Source organism: Poeciliopsis prolifica, unplaced genomic scaffold (genome assembly GCF_027474105.1).
Source record: "Poeciliopsis prolifica strain line A6 unplaced genomic scaffold, Auburn_PproV2 SCAFFOLD076, whole genome shotgun sequence".
In the NCBI taxonomy this organism is placed as follows: domain Eukaryota; kingdom Metazoa; phylum Chordata; class Actinopteri; order Cyprinodontiformes; family Poeciliidae; genus Poeciliopsis; species Poeciliopsis prolifica.
The window spans coordinates 31,781-48,964 of NW_026562451.1; the positions used below are offsets into that span (position 1 = coordinate 31,781).

At 38.3% G+C, this 17,184-nt stretch overlaps 1 pseudogene; it reads right to left on the minus strand.

Moving 5' to 3' along the window:
* Positions 1-961: 961 nt before the first annotated feature.
* The window catches only part of LOC129352472 (probable methyltransferase-like protein 24), a 32,927-nt pseudogene continuing 16,704 nt past the window's right edge, over positions 962-17,184 (minus strand).

The window sequence follows — 17,184 nt, forward strand, 5'->3', positions numbered from 1 at the left end:
TATTACAGGTAAATATTTTCTGATCCTTAAATTTTTTTTTTTTTTACAAATGAAATAAGCCAGTCAATATTTAATTAAATATCAAAGATCTTGCCATAATGTGTTCAAATATATCTTGTACATCAGAAACTAATATGATTTTACAGATGAATGCAAGTTTATTGCAGCAGAGACTGAAACAAACTTTAAATCAAAGATGCCTACCAGTTCTCAGCACTCAGAATAATGTTGGAAATTAAATTAATTCATTAATTCTTTTCAAAAACATTGTCACAATATATTTTGAATGATTACACAACTGAATGCATCACATATTAAACCTTGAAGCAGATGTGCTGCTGCCTCAGATGGCCCTACTAGGTGATGTTCGCAGCCTGCTAGAACAAGAATTTGAGGCTACGGTTTGAACAAACTCGCCAAAGAGAATAAACATCAGACCACTTGGCCTTTTACATTCAGATGGTAGATGGTCAGATAACATAGAAGTAAGATTTCACCTTCCAGGTGGTAGGAGGTGGATGACTTAGTACCACATGGCCCAGCTAAAACCCTCCCAGGCCGGTTTCTTTAACAATACTGATCTTGGTTTACTCCACTGACTGCCAGTCACAGTCCAGCAGAGCACATTTGGGATGTGGCAGAACGAGAGATTCCTATCATGGATGTGCAGCCAACCACTCAGCAGGATTTGTGTGATGCTGTCATGTCAATATTCACGAAAATTTGTGAAGAATGTTTCTGACACATTGTTGAATCTGTGCTCTGAAGGGAAAAGGAAAGATACTAGCAAGTTGTACCTTATAAAGTGTCTGGAGAAGGATTGTATTCTTCTAGATAGCATACTGCTATGCTATAAATTGCTTCTTTTTTATATTCACTTATTTTCAGAGTGGCAGGTTCTTTCTTTTACCTTGTCCTTGGAACATTATGTGTTTTTATCCACTATACGAGCTGTGTGGTCTTTTGGCCATAGATGTTTATGAAGAGGGAACGGCTGGCTGTGAGCCAGGCTTCAAGAATGTCTAAATCAGGCTGACCTGCAGCCAACAAATACAGAGTCGCTGGAAGTAATTACTCCATCTGTGTGAGAGTTCATCACAGACCAGACACCGAGTCTAAAAAATAATTTTTTTATGTTTATGTACCATCCATGAAGGCTTCCATCTTATGTTCACCCAGCTCACGGTGTATGCGCTGCTGGCATTCAAGATGTTCTTGTGTAAAAAAAGATGAGGTTTGTTCAGATGGTTGTGGACATGAAAGAGGCGAAAACCGGCTCGTTCGAGCTCCTTCAGCAGGCTGAACCAGTACCGCACCACAGACGGGTCATCGCCGGCCACCTCAAAGCCCGCCCAGTGCAGGTGAAGTTCCAGCAGCAGCTGACCCACAGACTCCAGGACTCCTTCCAGAACAAGGTTCTCCAAAATCTTCCACTCCGCGCTCTCCATGTCTGCTTTTAGTACATCCACCTAGAACACAGGGATACAAAAAAAAAAAAAAGATTTGGAAAAAAAATTTTCACACCTAGATAATAAATGAGTTCTATTGTAGCTTAAAGGCGTAACGAGTTATTGAATTCAAAAGCTATTAAAGGATGTAAAAGGAGTAAGTGAAGCTTGGCCTCGGCTGTTGCTTCAGCAGTGCTGATGATGGATTGAGCCGAGGCACAACTTGACAGAGCTTGCTGGGATGGAATGGGGAGGAGTTGTTTCCTAAGATGAATGTTAATAGCACCCTGAGGTCATATTTATGTAAAGACTCGTGCATGCTCAGTGCTTAATGCATCTCTCCAGGACCTTGAGTTTGATCAGAGGTTTAGCAAACTACTAAAGTTGCCCTGTTTCTGACCTTTATGAGTTTAAAAGTTAAAGATAAGTTTTTGCTTTGAAGAGTAAATTAGACATTATAGATGCACCAAAGATGACATTTGTGCATTTCTTAGTGTAAAATAGAAATTTTCATAAGTATATATAAAAAAAACAAACTGTTATAAGTGCTCTGCAAAAAAGTGTTAAACCGTCTTTTATATATATAAGCTTCAAACTTTTTTGTAATTTTTCAAGGTAGTTATGACTGTTCATTAAATCTTAACTTTAATAATGCTTTTGTCAGCATTGAACTGAGAAGTATTTTTTAATGAGTTCCACAGTTCCAACAGGGGTTTGCTACTTTCTTCTGGCTAGTCTGAAGGAGTTGAGGAGTTACGGGACTGGTGTCCCTCCAATCTATAAAGTTGTGGTGAGGAGTAGTGCTCGGTCCCACCAGGCGTTTTGCACAGCTTAATGGTTGCCACGGGTGATAAAAGGATTTCTCAAATATGCATGGAAGAGACAAGGCAACACTCCAGTTTTGTTTTTTATGAGGGAATAACATTATAACCTAATGTGAAGATCAAAATGTCGATTTTACACAATACTGCCCATTTAAAGTTTGTTTGTTTGACTTTAGTTGGTTTTTTACCCTTTCTCAGTACAGTCCTTCAATTTGAGGAGCATGTTTTATAATGAGGACTTAAAAAGTACAAAAGAAAAAAATATAGAAAGTAAGGTGGAATACCGATATATTCCACAAATGAACACATTTGTTGAGAATTTTGTCCCACTGAACACATCATCCCAGTTGTTCTACATGATGGTGGCAGCCTCATAGTGGGGTATATATATATATATATATATATATATATATATATATATATATATATATATATATATATATATATATACATATATATATATATATACATATATATATATATATATGTATATATATATATATATATATATATATATATATATATATATATATATATATATATATATATATATATATATATATATATATAAAACTGTAACTGTGGTGAAAGCGGCAAAGTTTGCAAAGTGTTGACTATTTGGACCGCCTTGCACATTCACACCACACTTTTCAGATTTTTGTTTTTAAAAGATTTGAAAACTGTGTACCCTTCTTTTCACTTCACATGTGAGCTGCTTGGTGTTTATATATTGAATTTCAATTAGATCTATCAAAGTTTAGGGATATAACATAAGGACTGGGCAGCCCTGATATCGGGATTTTATTGGCTTTTTGTGCAGTACATTATCCAATATGCAGTTCTTTTCTCCAAACAAGATGCAACATTCGGCAACTGACATTTGTTTCTTTGTGAGTCTTTGGGAGTCTTTTGTCTCAGTTGGTAACCAGCGCTACGTAAAAGTCATTTGGAGAACGTTTTTTTTTACCCATTGCAGATCAATGCTCAAGGCAGCACAAATGCAGGCGTTAACCTTTCTGAGTGACTGTTTCCTGTCTGAGGGGCCTGGCAGAACCTTTTGAGAGGAAACAATTCTGCTAGTGCCTTTGCTTGCTCCGTTGGCACACTGAGTACTCACATTAAAATCTCATTATGAGGGCGTGTGCATGGTCCCGCATTTAAAATAGGTTGACTACTGTCTTCAGTAAACCAGCACAGTGTGCCCACCCACGCACTACGCACAACAATGTCATATCTGTGCATTTCACAAACTGAGTCATTCCAATACATTGGCAGATTCCATAAAATTGGAGTTGAATTAAGATAAAAAACGCATCTATATTTAAGAAGAGGCTTTCTAGACAAGAGTCATCTTTAAATTCGTGTCTTTCAGCTGCCAGCCTAAAAAAAAAATAAGGAGGTTAACAGAGTTTACTTACTTCATAATACAAAAGTACCAGCATGAGAATGCAATATGCAATTTATTTGTAATTAATATAACACTACTGGGATTTCAGCAACACAGTGATGTGAAAAAGTATTTATTTGTCTTCTGGCAGATTTCTTGGTGAGGCAGAAATTATGGACAAATAGAGAAAGTAAGATGGAATACCACTGTTTTCCATAAATACATCGTGGAATACATCCAAAAGAGTCAGTACTTGCACGCAATGCCCAAATAACATTGAAACAACAAAATGATTAAACACAGGTCTGTGTTGCCACTTACGTCTCTGTGTCCAAAGTCATCAAGAATGGTGGCCAGTTTCTTGTTTGCTTGTCTTTTAGGGACAGTTGCTGGACTGGGGTCCCTCCAATCTATAGAGATGCTGTGGAACCACATTTCAGCTCTTTGTAGGTGAGGTTGCTCCAGGCTGGGATCAAAGCAATGGACCTCACAACCCGATTGTGCAAGAAAATGCTCCATGGAGTGATCATCCACTCCCAAACTGAAGACCACAGGAACCAAAAAAAAAAAAAAAGAGAAAGATTTACAATTACTACTAAAAAACATTTCACTGTGATGGTATTTTGACAGTTCTGCCAATAGGGGATAGCTTGAATGGCAGATTTAAGACCTAATTTTACACTAGATGTAATGGGATGCACTTCTTCACAATGCATTTATATCTTTCTTTTTGGTCAACACAATGTTTTCCTAAGTCTTATTAATGTTTTTATTATTATTATTATTATTTGCAAAATGTGAGTGAGGCCATATTGCTTTTTTTGGTCAATCGTCTGCCCTACTGCTGCTGTTTCTATAAGTCTCTTGTGGCCGTTTTACATATGAGTGCTATATGAGTGATGTGTTAACAGTACAGGTCTAAAGAAAATTAAGAGAAAAGCAAAAAATAGAGGAAACCTGTCACAGGCTAAATCCCTTTATACATCACTGTATTGATTCAATAATGTCAAAAGAAACCAAGATGTACAAGCAAAAAATTACATAAAAAATTGGAAATTAGAAAAGCATGACATGTTTCTGTTAAAATGATCTCTAAAGCATTTCTTTCTAAAGAGGGCAAAACTGTCTGCTCTTCAAAAATCATTTCAACACACCCAGAAATGACTCATTTAATTTTTCGTTTAAAATCAAAAACATGGGGACAACCCATAAAATGACCATATTTCCAAGGCCTTATTCTCTGAGGATCAGAAACATCTGTACTAAATATTGTGAGAAGCTAAAATTTACGAATGTTTAGGATTTTTACAGCATAACAATCCACTAATTCCTTTCCTTTCTTAGACCAAATTTTAACATCATAAGACAGTGGGAGTTGATCGTACTAAAGCCCAGTTCACACTACACGACTTAAGAAAAGTCGGCCGATTCTGGAAACGTGAGAGACCACACCTGTAAAATTATAGGTGTAACGGGTTCGATCGCAGAGTGTGAGGATTCACTCGGAGACATTCTAATTCCAGATACGAAATCCCATCAAAATAAAATTCTGCGCTGCCACACCTGAATTTAGAGTAAACAAACAAACATGGACAACGACGTGGAAGTGGTAACTTTAGTTTGCGGACATATGTTAACTCGAAAAGAACGTAACCAAAAATCAAAGCTGGATCGCGAGCAAGGACTGCTCTTCTCAACCAGATGTACTCTGTGCAATACCCCCGGCCCGTACTGCGCATGCGCGGGGCCGGGCCAGTACTGCGCATGCGCGGGGCTGGGCCGATACTGCGCATGCGCGGGGCTGGGCCGACACTGCGCATGCGCGGGGCTGGGCCGATACTGCGCATGCGCGGGACTGGGCCGGTACTGCGCATGCGCGGGGCCGGGCCGGTACTGCGCATGCGTGGGGCCGGCGCGGTACTGCGCATGCGCGGGGCCGGGGCGGATGTGCGCATGCGCGGGGCCGGGGCGGATGTGGCGTTTGTCAACTTCCGGTGGCTATGGGGTTAGCATTAAAAGGCTAGGAAAATGGCTCAGTCTCGGCGCAGTTGTTTTTCTTCAGTCCCTGGTTGTTTACGTGGAGCAAGAAAACAGCTTTATCTGTCATATCATGCGTTCCCGACGGACACGGACCAACGGAGGCAGTGGATCCAGGCGATCCGAAGAGACGAAGGTCCGGACTTTTGCATAAAGTCGGGGAGCACTTTCGTATAGTCGCTACTTCACACCGGAGGATTTTGTTAGCGGATCCACCACCAGCCGCCTTAGAAGTGGAGCTGTTCCTTCCCTGTTTGCCTGGAATAACTTCTCTGAACCGGCAATGAGAGAGTCTGCTTTCGAGAGGACTAAGAAACGGCAGTTTGTCCTCTCAGAAACTAGCCAGGCTGAAGATGTTACTGCGGACCATGACTACACGGCACATCCACCCGCAGGTAAAATATAGTATATTGTATATATTTTCCATGTATTTTAGTGAAAGATCATTTCACTAAAAATAACTATTACTATAATAACAATATTATTATTATTATGATCACATAATTATGAGATTATGTGGTTATCTATATTGTGGAGAGATTAAGTCAATGGCTGTATACATACATGCTCCGACTCACAACATGTATTGATCTTCACAGAAGTAATGTTCAAATATATAATTAAACTTATTGCTAACCGTATGTTTTGCTATTTTATTTAGTGGTTTTACAGGTGCACTTGATGAAGCTCTGGATTATATCAAGGAGTTGGAGGCCAGACTTCAAAAAGTGGATTTGTCTGCCACACTTTTTAGCCGCTACTGTGCCTCTGATGACCAGATCCGGCTCTACACCAAATTTCCATCTGAATGTGTGTTTCCGGATCTTCTGGGAGTCCATTGCACCCTCTGCATCATGCCTGGTGTTCTGGACCAGAGCACAGAAACTTGGAGAGGAAGCATGTGCTGAAGCCAGCCCTGCCCGCTGCATGCCTCTGATTGATGAGTTCCTGATGTTCTCATTCAGGGTAGCAGTGGGCATGAAGGAGCAGCTCATTGCTGACATGTTTCAAGTCAGCATAGCTACTGTCAGCCAAGTGACCATCACCTGGGCAACTACCTCTTCATTGTGTTCTCTTCCATCAACCTGTGGATTAGTCGTGAGAAGATAAAAGCCAGTATGCCTCAAACATTTCTGAAGTTCTCTCCAAATGTCCGTGTCATCTTGGACTGCACAGAAGTTGCTCTGGAAACGCCATCATCCTTCACCTTACAGTCTGAAACGTTCTCTGCCTACAAGAACCACAGCACTCTGAAAGGGCTGATTGGAGTTGCTCCCAGTGGGTTGGTGACATTTATTTCAGCGTTGTACACAGGCTGCATCTCCGACAAAGAAATAACGAAGGTCAGTGGAATCCTTCCTCTGCTTGAGCTGGGACATGAAGTCATGGCAGATAAAGGCTTCCTCATTCAAGATCTCCTTCATGAAGTTGGTGCCAAACTCATCATTCCACCATTTAGGCATCCTGGTCAGTTCAGCAAGGAAGAGACAGAGGAGACCCAGACCATTGCTCGGATGCAGATCATTGTAGAGCGAGCAATCGCTAGAGTAAAGTGCAACCACATCTGGGATTCCCTGGTGCCTCTCACTTTAATAGGAACTGTCAATCAAATCTGGCACAGCTGTTGTGTTTTGGTAAATTATCAAGGCCCATTTTGTGTTGCAGACTAAATTATTTCTGCATGTTAATTGTTGTAATGCTATGTAAAAAGTTAAATGTCTAGACTTTTGCAAAAAATATTCAATTAAAACACTTTCACTTGAATTGCAAGGAAAACAAATCAAGTACAATTTACAATATCTAGTAAAAATAAAAAAAAACATAACTATTTCATATTTTATAATTGTACACCATACATTGATTTAACAAAATACTTAAGACAACCTCAAGGAGAAAAATTTTAAAACTAAGTTTCAAGACAACTGCAGTTAAGAAAACACATTTTTGTAAATTATCCAAGTGTGAACTGGGCATAACTTAGCATTTTTACAATAGCATAAATTAAGTGAACAATACTCTAACTATAATCTCAACTGAATATTTTTGTTACAGTTCTTACTCTTTTACCACACACGAAGATATGGGAAGAAATAAAAATGTGAAGGATGTTTATGGTAGAAAATTTTGTCTTGGTTACTCCTATTTCTTTAGTGTTACTTTTTTGTACTTGTTGCAGCTTGATAGGGCCATACATTACTCATTTTCTCTCTCTGTTAACCTCCCATGCTGTCAGGTTGTGGGCGGCATTTTGTGTGTGGTAAGCGTTATGAGTTTGAGTGTGTACAGGTGCATAAAGAGGACCTGGATCTTGTGCTGAAAGTGAGCAACTTTCTGCTGAGGTTTCTTCAACCCTGTTGGAAATGTCATTACTTGGCCATGTGAAATGCAATTATCAACATAAGTGTTTGTTCTTTTTTAAGCTTGTGAAATGGGCCAATAAAGTCCACAATGAGAAATGATGCAACTCATCTTGATTATACACACTCTGCCTTTGGTGATCTATTTAAGGTTTATATGCTGCAGTAAAGCTCCTTAGATCATCTGTTTGACGTGACTTTGCCTTTATTTGGAAATTACTCCCTTCTCTAATCCCACATTATTCCTTTCCTTTTTCTCCTAACTCAGGTTCTCCTTCTGCATTCCCATGTCTCCTGTTTGTGCTGCAACTTTACCCTGTAATTGTGGCAGTGGGAATACAATTCACTGACGGATGAAGCACCAGATCCCTGAACTCATCCCACTTGCAGGAAGATGAGAGATGAGTAGATGCGAGGGACTGAAGACGATGTCTCTTTTTACACCACTAAATGTGTCATTGACAGCTTCCCATTCTCTAGTGTGAATGACTGCAGTAGCACTGTAGATGATGGGTATCACCCACATCCCAGCAGGGAGTAAAAAGGGGGGCTTACACTGCAGCAAAAGCCTTTCTGACTGATGATAGTGAAAAACGCTGTCATTTCTTAACATTAGAGTGGCGTGCAAGAGCAGAGACACTCTGGGAGGAAGGTACCATAAACTGGTGCAGTGAAGAGAAAATTCTTTTAAAAAGGCATATTACATATTTTTTGAAGTAGTTACCTCCTGAAGTCTTAATTTATGAATTTCCGAAATGCTGTTTTATTTCTGTCTCATTACTTTAAGATTTTTTTATTTATCATAATATTGTTCATGGTCCTCAACAATTTATTTTTTAGAATTTTAAGTTTTTAATATAAACTTACTTAAAAAATTCTGACCTTAAAACAGATTTAGAGATGATCAATGAATTCTCACTGAATGTTTTTTTTTATAGTAGGAAGCTAAATAATCATGTCATTTAATTCTACCTTCTCTTACACTGTTTGCATCGAAGAAAACACTTTGCCCCATTAACTTGCTTTGGATTCAGTGATAATAATTACAGGGTTATATAGCCTGTACACAGTGTGTTAGAAACTACATTTCCTCAGACAGCAAACATGGTCCATTCATAATAAAGTGAAGGTATTTTTACTTCCCTGCTGAAGAGCTAGCCTACATAAGTGTTCTAAATTTGTAGCTGCATGGCCTTGAATCTTCAAGGACGGTTGTGCATCAATTTCAGGGAAGAAGCATCTTTTCTGCACTTCAAGACAAGTTGATCGTAGTTCAGCAGGAGATGGTGAACTCTGATGAAAAAAATAATGACTGCTTTTGTAAACGAGGTGGGTCTTTTCATACCGTGGTAAAGGAATGGAAAAACCTCCTCATATTGTAATGTAAATTATAAACCGAAGTGACAGAGCTCATCAGCAGAGTGACATCTAGACTGCTGGCACAGACGCACACAAGCTTGGAACGAAAGAGGATTAAAAATTCAAACACAGACAGACCACAAATCTGTCTCAATCAGTCCATCTGTTTAAAAGGACATAAGGGAGAGTGCTCTATTGACCAAACATGGAGTCAAATGTGCCAGTCCTTCCACTGCAGACTTAAACAAGCGGCAAGATGAAAAATAGGCATACACTAGATTTCTGCTCTCATTTTGTTGAGCCCACCAAAGGTCACACATGTCACTGAGGTTTTCATTCAATCATGACCAAAAGACTGTAAAGAAAAAATAAGTATGGTACATGCAGCATAAATCCAGACTTGTTTGCACCTCTGATAAAGATAAGTAAAGGTGGTGGAACAAATCAAGCTCCTCGCAACATATTATCACCTTGAAAAATCCAACCTTTAATTTGAGTCTGTTTATCGAGGATGAAAAGAATTAAATCTCAATTAAAAATTAAATTTTAGAAAATTGTGGTATGACAGCTACAGTACCTTTACTGCTGCTGGAAACACTTCTTGATACAATGTGTATTCTACTTCTAAGACATTTCACAGGGTTGGGTCATAGATAAGGGTTGTCTCTCACCAGTCCACCTATACAAGGTTTAGGTCTGGGGATGAGAATAATTAATTTATTTTTTTTTTTTACAATTTCTGTGTATTTTAGCCATATTATTTTGATCAACCTGTGTAAAGACACAATGACAACCTAGTCTCAGTTTTTTTTCTCCGAGTCCACCAGATTTTTATTTTTAACTACCTTGTGTTTCCAAGTTCATGAAGTCATACCCCAACAAGGTTTAACAAACTCCACATGCTTATGTTTAAGATGGTAGTGCCATTGAACATAACTGGTAGATATTTATATATCATCTAGTGGTTGTTAAAAAGCCTCGGTGACCTCCAAATGTCAATCTTTGTGCAGCCTTCTAACAGTAAGCTTTGGAGATTTGGCTTCACTTCCTTACTTTTGTTCTCATTGTGTGCAGTGACAAGATAAACTTTGGTACATTCTTGCTTGTCACAGTTCAAGTTGATTCAAATGTGACTTATTGCTCTAACTTTGCACATGGAGTAGCTTTGGCAAGGAGCTATTGTCATATAGCCATTTCATAACAAAGTTCAATACACATTTGCCTTATTTGAAAGTAATGTTCTCTTGTATTTTGTATTTTAAATAATGTATAAGAGAAATGTGTCTCTGTGTCATATTAAAAATGCAAGGAAATAGGATGTTATAGATTATTAATTAGAGGTTCCTGACAATTATTGTCATAATTGTTGTCAGTAATGATGCAACAAACATGTAAAACAAACACGCAAAAATACTGTATAGTATTTTTCTCCCATTGACTAATTGTATAAAAATTAAAGGCAGTATACTTTCTCAGAATTTTTCAGTATGAGATCATGCTACTGCAATAAATAGGGAATTTATTTTAAGCAGTTTTAAAAATGAAAAATGATGCTCATAAACCTGAAGTTGACCTTCAGTGATCAAGTCTCTGCACTTCCATTCACCTATTTACATCTAACTCTTACATCTGATTATCTGGGCCGACACTTTTCTTAGACACTATGCAAGAAAGAGCTGTTTCATTCTCAACTAGAAAACATCAAGTCAAAGAGGGAAGTGTAGGAAGGTTATGGAAAAATGAACTCTAAATATAAATAGTGGGGGTTTAGAAGGTGGATAAGTGATCTTTCATGTGGAAAAACATCCTGAATCCATCCCTCTCCACACACAAGCGATAAGCAGCCGACCAATTAGAGGGCAGCTGCTCATCTTGTCCAGACACAGCTGCCTTTAGCTCATTATCGACTGAGCAAATGAGGTCCATCAACTGAAAACAAACGGGGCACAGCTAGTAAATACATACTCCGAGATGTGATGACTTCAAGGCTGTACACAGACACCTGTGTTTTGCATTTCTTTATAACCCAGCTCTATGTGCAGCTGTGAACTGTAGCTTGAATCTAAATAAAGTGGTGGAAACCAGTCCTGATAGCAGGATGTTCAGCATGCCTGGCTTTGTGTCAAGAACATCACCAAGAACTCGGTTGGTGTGTGCATAATAGTAAGGTCAAATTGGGAGCATATCAACAGCACGGCAGAGTGAAATTTTCAAGGAAATTTCTGTCGTCGTCTTCCTTTTATTGCCTTCATTGCCAGAGTTGAGGAGTGACTTGAGCGTATTGATTTCATCGCAAAGCTCTCCAAGGATTAATTGGACTGCAGAAAAAAGTGAAAAGAAAGTCTTTGTTCCCTTAAAGCAAAGAAGTAGTGACTCACATAATATTGCCATTCAGATTGAGTATCCAAATGTTTTCCATTGGCTGTTTTTCCAGTTATTGTTTTACTTTTCTGTCTTATAAGCTAAGCCTGGTCCGCCCTGTCTACTAATATGATCAAAATATTAGTTCTTACATTCATTTGCTACTTTGTGCTAGCTTAAAATACAAAAGGCAAAACAAGTTTGTGATTTAACCAGACGAAATATTAAAAAGTTCAAACAGTGTGAATATTTTTACAGAGCATTGTCTTTTCTGATAAATAGAGATTTTCATCAGTCAGCCTGAGAGTGTCACCATCTAACTTGTTTCCAGTGAGAACCAGCCATGAAGAATCAGGAGTGAACTGACCCCATTGAGGGTCTTTGTGTCTTCATTCCAGGACACCTGTGCTGTCTCTCAGTAGTCAAATTAATAAGCTCTCTCACTGCAGAAAACGCCTTTCAGGTGTCTGTTAACCCCAGCCAGAGGGAGGGCAGGCAGGGCAGAGCCCGCCAAGATAAGATGATCCTCGACATAATTCAGCTGGGAGGATTTAACCCTCAATCCTCAGGGAGGCCAAACACCTTAGTGATTCGGTGGACCTCATTCAAAATGACTAGATAATAAAATAAATCTTAAAAAAGGTTAAAATGATTAAGTGTGATTAAATCACATTCTTTTGAGGATATAATACAAAATATGATAAGAGATAGACATGTGAACAATTCTTTATAAAGAACTAAATAACTAAAAAAATAAAAGGGATCATATTTTTGGATGACAGTGAGTGATGTAGAGATGGTTACATTATTTTTTAAATATCTATATGTATTTACATATAAGGAATAAATCATTTTGCACTTTAGCTTGGCCCCTTACACAAATATATTAAACATGCACAGCATGGATGAGTAAAGGTTTTCTTATACCCACCCGAAAGAGTACACTCTACAGTTCTTGCTCTTCATCCTGTGGGTTATGCTGAATTTTGGATCGAGGCACACAGCCCAGTCACCAGTGGATGCTCCTGTAGTGGCATCATTATTAACTGCTGACGCACAGGTTACCTGGATACAAAGACACACAATATGTGCAGCTGTCGATTTGGAACAGTTATTAGTTTTAACATGAGAGTATTTCAAATACTGAAGCATTGCAAAAGCCGTATTCACAAAGCGAAAGCAGGCCCTGATTTAGAAATTAGTACTATTGGCTCACTTTTGAGTTTATGTTGTATTAAAATAAATCATCTGTTAACAGATAGTGGAAAAGAACTGATGACTCAATCTATTAATCTGTGATCTGTGTTAAATTATACAACATAAATCTTCCTATAAAAGTCAACAGTGGCTGTTATATTAGTATGAATCTAATATGAGTTTATTGTGTGTGTATTTGCATGCATATGGAGTCTTGTCTCTTTTGATTGAACATACTAATATCAACATATTTTTTTATTATTGCTATAAATAACTGCAAACGGCTGGAGAATTTGACCACAGCAAGTGAAGTGTGACCTCTGTAGTTCGATCTCATTATGATAATACTCCACATGACGTACAGCTGGGGTTGCAGCTCAGAGATTGACTGACATTTCTTGGTCTTCCAGGGATAAAACACAGCAGGACAGCAAAGATGATGAGAAAGACATCAAGATTTCAAGGTTTTTATATTCCATATAGTAATTCATTCCTTAAACTATGATGGATCATTTTTCTTTCTGGCTCTCATGACAGAATTTGAAGCCAAATTCAGTATTTAATGTCTTAATACATTAAATACTGAAGCTTTTGGAATAAAAAACTAACAGGGTGTTTATAAATATGTATTAAAAAACCCTCGAAGAAATATTAAAAACATAGATCGTTAGTCTATAGATCGTTAGTTAGTCATAGATCAACTGTTTTGCACATAGCTGAGGTTTTAGCATGAGAGCAGGTTGTTCAAGCTAGTCTCTTAGTTCTTCAGCTTCAGTTTGCACAAGGAGGAACCTTGTTGGCACTCACATCATGATGCGGAGCTAACATCTAACTCTGTCTTACACTGAGTGCAAACACAACAGCATGCCTGGAGATATGTGTGTGTTCCTTCATACTCTGTGGTGTATAATTAGCTTAAAGTGAACAATCAGTGTTAACATGCAGAAAAATGACTGAGAATGTGGGTGTGATTAGCCCTTTCATAAAATAAATGACTTGCAATCTCTTACAGTCACTTGTAAAATTACAGCCATTGTTGGCTAAAAACTGACATTTGAAGCCACATTATGTATGTTTGCATCCGCTGCCAAAATTGACATGTTTACAGTTTTGAAAGATCACCTTGCTTTGGCATTAAAGAAATTCCAATCATGTTGTTCAAGCAGAGACGCACCAGGTTAGTCAGGCTTCCTGTCATCTCTACCTTCAGGGTGTCTTTGTTGTACCTAACACTGAAATAGCCCTGGTCTCAGGTATTACTTGAATTAATTTTTGAATTTTAAACATGCGCCACAATGTCCGACACTGATAATGTGCACCCAGCTGCAGGCAGTCATCAGCATATAATGTTCTGAATCGGGAACTGACCTGCTGACTTACAAGCATTGTAAGACAGAAACATCACTTAGAAAAAGTTATTTTTTTAAGCTTATAGTTTGAATTGAATACCAATTTCTGAGAACATACGAGGAAGTGTCCCTGCGGTGTTTGTTATATACCTTTCAGAGAACGCTTTCTCCTCTGTGTTTCCCAGTGTCTGCTTAGATGCTGCTGACTGCTGTTGATTGGACAGTTGTGTTGCAGGCCATCTCTCAGAGTAGCAGCTTCACCAGATATTGTGTCAGTCAGCATTACAGCTGAGGATGCAGAGGATTCCCGCATAGACTGCTTCCACCCTCGTCTGTCACTGTCAATGACGGACAGCTCCCTTTCACTGCTTCCCACAAAACACACGCTATCTTCCTTCTTCTTCTTGCCATTCTCTCTTGCTTTCCCCACATGCAAATAACCAAAGTACCCATTTTCTCTCTCTCTCTCTTTCTCTCTCTCTCACACACACACACACACACGAGCTCAATCTTTACTTTGTTGAAGTTATAAAGTGATGATTCTTAATAATTTTGCCCCAGACTCTCTTTGTTCCTGCTGCCTTACAAAAGAGACACAGATAAGATTCCAATTTATCTCCAAGACAAATTCATTAAAGTGAAAATGCCAAATTTAGTTTTGGGTGATGAAAACACAAGTCTTCAAATGGGTTTGGTGTGGGAACAAAGAAAAATTATCTCTCAGTGCCACAGGCCTACAGAATTTCTTTTTAATCATGATGCAGAACATCTCTATTGATTTGCTGTAATTGATACTGATATAGAAGAAAAAAACAAACTACAGCATCTCATTGATTCGGTCTGAATAGAGGTGCTGTGAGATCCATCTATGTTGTAATCAATAGAGTAATGAATTACAGTGCACGACTGAGTGAGACAAATAGCTGAGCTGCATATAGAAGAGATCTATGTGTCACTTAACTGTAGCCTGAGTGGTACAACCTTGTTTCTGGTGTTAATTATATGACCTGTTTCTCCTTTAGCACTAATGTCGCATTCAAATATCTGCGTTGGCAAATAACCAGAGTCAAAGCTGCCATTTTGTGTTTCTGAAAACCACATATGCTCTCAGCATTAACAAAATCCCCAATTTTTAGTCTTCTTCAGGTGACTCAATGGATTTTCTGTCGACTCTGAGAAGGCCATCAGACTCTGTGATGCTAAAAACGAAAATTCCTCTTAATCACCTTTCTTGTGGACACCTACAATATCAAATTTGGATTCATCAGGCCGTGGCACATTATCCCACAAGGTTTTAGCTGTGGAAGAAAACACCTGCCTTGCAACTGTGCACCTTGTTCCAGATATATGGAGAGGGTAGGAAATTGTTGTTCCATGTAGAGACAACCATTGTTTGAATTTGGGAACTTTTGGGAACTTCCCTGACAAGTTGGAAACAGATTCTTACAGGTTTTAATTTTTTCCTTCCAAAGGATATGTTTGTTTTTTACTTTTACTTTTAAAAGATAATTACCACAACACAGAGATTCATTAAACTTAATGATATTATAGAACATTTATTTTACTTTAGTAACACATTTCATTAACATGAAATACATCATAAAGAGAGTTGCTAATTGTTTAATTATTTGATAAAAGGGTGGTAATATTTTTGAAAAACTGAGATTAGTAGCAATGGATTAAGCAGCATTAGTACCTCAAATAAGATTGAACAGTAGAAAGAATTCAGCAAGATAAGCTGGGTCTCCATATTGTGCTGCTTTGTGTTGTATCAAGAAGTCTATACTTTATATGCAGTCTTCTTGAGTTCAACAAAAAAGAATAAGAGTGTCTCTTGCTGTTAATTGCTGCTATTACTAAAGAATCACATGTACATAAAAAAATAAAAACTGCTTCATCCTACAGAAAATTATTTTAGGCAACAGTAATCCTTTGACCAATGATTCACCTGTGGGGTTGTGATGTAGCTGAGGAACCTTTTAGCTTCATCCTCCAGAGAGTGGTGCTCACTTGCCCAGGGCTGGAGATTTATATGCCAACGCAGAGCCTGTAGGTAAAAACACAAACATACAATGTGTGGGGGACAAAAAGAGAAAAAAAATATAATTACATAACCTATAAGTGGGGCACGCTCAAGACATTCACTGCAAGGGAAGGGGTAGAGCTTGATTATTTCAGGTATCATAACCCACTTGTGCATACCCAGTGATAGAACTGGGTCATAATGTACTCTGAGAGGACGTGTAACTGCACGTACTTAAGTAACAAACTCTCACCATTTGCTACCAATGTTATTTTACTAAAATGATATCTGGCATTTCTGTGAGTTTACAGTCTTCACAGTCCTTGAATTTTTTTATTTTATGTTTTTCAAATTATAACCACAAACTTCAAAGTACATTTTGTGATTACATGTGACAGAAAAACCAAAGGGAAAGAAAAATGATACTAGTTGTTTAAAGGAATGTGAAAAGTTAGACTCTTCCTGTATGTTTAGAGTAATTGCTCCGTCTTAAGTCTTTTGTAGCCTGAAGCAACTTTTTCTTCCCCAGGATTGCTGTGTATTTAGGTAGTTTGCAAGTTTGTTGAAAATAATCCACCTGGTTAGGAGTTTAACAGATTAAACTCCAGACGTCCTAGGAAAACTCACTCTGGGAGACCTGACACAGCTTGATGCTGCAGTTGTCACATTCCAGAGAACTGGTAGCGATCTTCTTCATGGCCTGCTTTATTTCTACTGGAATGTGTCTGTTTATGATTACAGCAAAGGCTGTGCACCAGTGAACAATCTTTAAGAGAAGGAGCGAGTTATGATGTATTAGTTGCTTGCACAGTCATTTTCATGAGCCAAAGGTGCATTAGCAG